Here is a 3811-nt window from a genome sequence, read left to right as displayed (position 1 = left end):
CCAGAATTTAGCCAGAGCAGGAGATGGGCCGTGATTGAGATGGGCTTAGAGGACATGCATATAAAGTGTCTCTGAATCGGCCTTGTGCGAGAGTTTGGGCTAGATTGCCCGTGTATCTGTATTTTATGGTAGATTACGTTTTATGTTTAGAATTAAGAGATAAAGTTTAGTCGTACACAGCTAGGTTTATTCCAAAGATAGAAAGTCTACGGACTATAAATATGTACCTAGGGTTATTGAGAAAGGAGGACGATCACGTTCACAACAAACCAATCTAGGCGCATCGCCACCCCTTGTTTCGAGGGTTTCTTCCGGGTAAGCAACATGCTGCCTCTTGCGATCTAGGCAGTATCAGTTTATTCGTTGTTGGTGTTGCTCGTACTGAAGCCTTTTTGATGGCGAGCAACACCCTTATCATAGATGTTTTGGGGCTGACGTCGATACTTTTATGATATGCTTGCTTGGCTATGCTACCCCTCAATATCTAGCTGCCTTTGCACCTATCTTGGGTGTAAGGGCAGCATCTTGTTTGTTCTTTATTTAGTAGATCTGATCTGTTATAGTTGTTCCTTGTTCTCCAAGGATTGGTTTGATATCCGCATGGTTAGGCCTTGCAAACGGGTTGAACGATCCAGTAGTGCGTAAGGTATGGTTTGCTGATCCTAGAGGGATTGTTCCGGGAATCGACTTTGTGTTGGTTTTTAGGCCTCTTTAGGACTAGTTTTCTATTATCTTTCGTATCTGCCAGGCTCAACTACGCGTAGGATGTTCCGGTTATGCGGTGAAAACCCTAGACTGTCGTAGATTGATTTACTTTATATTGATAAAGCAGGATCCCCATGTTATCGTAAATCCAACGTGAACCATGGGGTAATCGGCTCTTTGAGCCGATTCACAGGGTAACCTGAGAGCCGATCGGGCTCGTATTTAATGTTTACGTGTCTGCCATGCAGGAAACTAACTGAAGCAATCCATCACCTTCCTGACCAGGTATAGGTCAGGTGGCACGCCCTTGCATTAGCCAGGACGTGTGCCGGAGCATTGCGGGTCGTCGCCCGAGGGACCAGGGCCCACCAGCAGTCCTGGGAGCCTGCCGGCTCTCCGTGTTGCTCGTCGCTGCTCGCCGGTGGGTTTTGGTAGGCAACACCATATCGTTCCTAGTGAGCGGCCCTAGAACCATCGGAACCATCCCCTCCCCTCGCATGTGGCGGCAGCAATCTACCCCCTGTTGTCACCAACAACATACCCTCCTCCCCCCCCCCACGAAGGGATGGTCATGGTCGTTTTATTCCCTTTCTTGGAAGATGTAGAGCTCCTGCAGTGGCAGTGTGGTGCAACACGTCGATCTCATGGGGCCGCGTCACTCTTTTGGTGTTCTCCTCCAGAAACATCATGTGGGACAAGTGGCATGGTGTCATCACGATAGTTTGACTATGGTGGTTATGGAGCTCTAGAGCAGCATGCCAGATCTATTGGTCCCTTCCTTCCAGGTACAGCTGGGCATTTCTCGGGCCGGGCCGAGTTTCGGGTCAGGCCTGAAAAACCCGAACCTAAATTCCCAGGCCCCAAGCTCAGCCTAAACAGACGAAAGCCCAACTCAGACCGACAAGCCCGACCCAAACTAAGCCTAAATCATGTTTTCTGCAAGCTGGAGCCCGGCCTGGCCCGGACCGATGTTGGGGCTCCAAATTCAGGCCCAAACCCAGGCCGACATGCAAGCCTGACTCGGGATTTTCGGGCCAGATCGGGTCGGGCCATCCAGGCCAGGCTGCACATGCCCAGTTGTACTTCTAGGTAATGGACACCCTTTGATGATGCGTCACGACCATGTAGAGGACCTTTGTGCTAGCATGGCGTGGCAAGGGTGGTTTGGTTGTGGTGAAGCCCGTGTGTGCCGGTGGCGGTTGGGTGGGGTTGTTCAGTGGCACGCCAATTTCGGGTGGTTGGTGCAGATTAGAAAAAACTCTTGCTCCAAGTGTGGTTGGAGGCTGCAACGGTGTCGCTCGTGGTCGGTGTTCACTTTGTTGGAGGCATTGTGGTGGTTATGCAATCCTCATCTACTCGATGTCTATGTTGTAGGGGAAATCCTCTGATCTAGTAATGAACCGGGCGATGGCGTCGTGCTCAGCGTCGTTCCCCTTGTTGGAGGCATTGTCTTGGAGTTTGACACCAGTTGTAGGACGTGTGGGCGGCAAAGGTTGTGGGCATAAAGTTCCATATGTGGTGTCTTGCACAACAATGACGACGTTGATGATTGATGGTTGAGTCACGACAAGGCTTTGGTAGCTGGCTCGTGTTCGGGCATGTGCGACAAGTCTTCATGTTGGCCTTATCATGTTGTGAATTCAGAGATATTGTCACATGTGCTAAGAGGCAATGATGACCTGCGTTGGGCGGTGTGCTTGTGAAGATATGTTGGAAATATGCCATAGAGATAATAGTAAAGTTGTACTATTAAATATTCCAGATTCATTAAGATTATATTCCATTTTATAACTGTATAGATTCCAAATGTTGTGATTTGAAGGAAAATCTAATTATACGCGTGTAATAATAAACATCAAGAGAGTTCTCTAGTCTCGCCTCTAAGACTAGTTCATGCATTATTGATAGTCTTTTTTTGACTATGTGATGAGGATATCCCATCTATTGATACAACTATTGTACCTACGGCCACACGTATACAAGGACCTATTACTCGAGCTCGTGCCAAACAACTTAATTATCAGGTACTTTCGTTTCTTGGAACTATTCCTCACATACATGAGAATATGATGTTGCCTAAATCAGATGTGCTTGTTACTCTTAGGAATGATGGACCTAGCATGGATGAGAAGGACAAACATTGAAGCATGATCACACATGGAGAAGATAGCAGCAAACATGTGAGGATTGAAGAGGACGCCACAAGTGAAGATTTCAGAACTTTGAAGCCACCATAATGATGATTGAAGACTTGGCCGAAATACACAAGATTGTACTTCATAATTTTGTCCATAGCATAATATGGTGCTGCATCACCTTTAGTTTTGGGTCAGACCCATGTCATTTTCGCATGAATTAATTCAGCCACCGTTTAGAGTCTGTGGAAGAGGCCTTCTAGGGTTTGGTTCGTCCACCATACCTATGGTTGACCAAAACCCCACATTTTTCTCCTTTAAATACCCCCATAGCCGTCACTTTTAGACTCGGATTTTGATTAGACTAAAAGTTAGTCATTCCTGCAACTCTCGTGTACTTCTTTTGAGGCCAACGCCCAAAACAAGACCGACTATTCGAAATCCCACCTTTTTCAATAAAGGTTTCATCTTTATCCGCAATATTCTGATTGCATTATTAGTTCTTACTTATTCTCGATTTTAGGTAGGAATTATGACCTTTTGGTCAGGCTGATCGTGCATCCGCAAGATCAGTAACTCTCGGAGATTGTCCTAGCGATTGCATTGGCACACGAGCTTTGTACGTATAGTCGGATCGTCAAGCACGAACTCCTCCAACAAACCGATATATCTTCATCTCATCGAAAGATCGGCCACCTTTGCCCTATCACTATGGACATAAGTAAAGTGTTACAAGATTGTCGGTGATATATGAGAACACATTATTTTGGGTAAATAATGAAGTTGGACAGATTCCGTTGATATAATATGAAACATGTCATCAATATGTTAGCGGTATTTATGATGATATGCACTGTCGTTTACTAGTTTCTTTAGACAATAGAAGTAATTTAGATTCACATACTGAATGGTTATGAGATAATCAAATGTTACATTCACAACTGGGTAACAATAAAGGTGATCAAAGGTAC

Source organism: Lolium perenne, chromosome 4 (genome assembly GCF_019359855.2).
Source record: "Lolium perenne isolate Kyuss_39 chromosome 4, Kyuss_2.0, whole genome shotgun sequence".
NCBI classification, from domain to species: domain Eukaryota; kingdom Viridiplantae; phylum Streptophyta; class Magnoliopsida; order Poales; family Poaceae; genus Lolium; species Lolium perenne.
The sequence above is the reverse complement of the archived record's forward strand: the minus strand, read 5'-3'. Positions refer to the sequence as shown.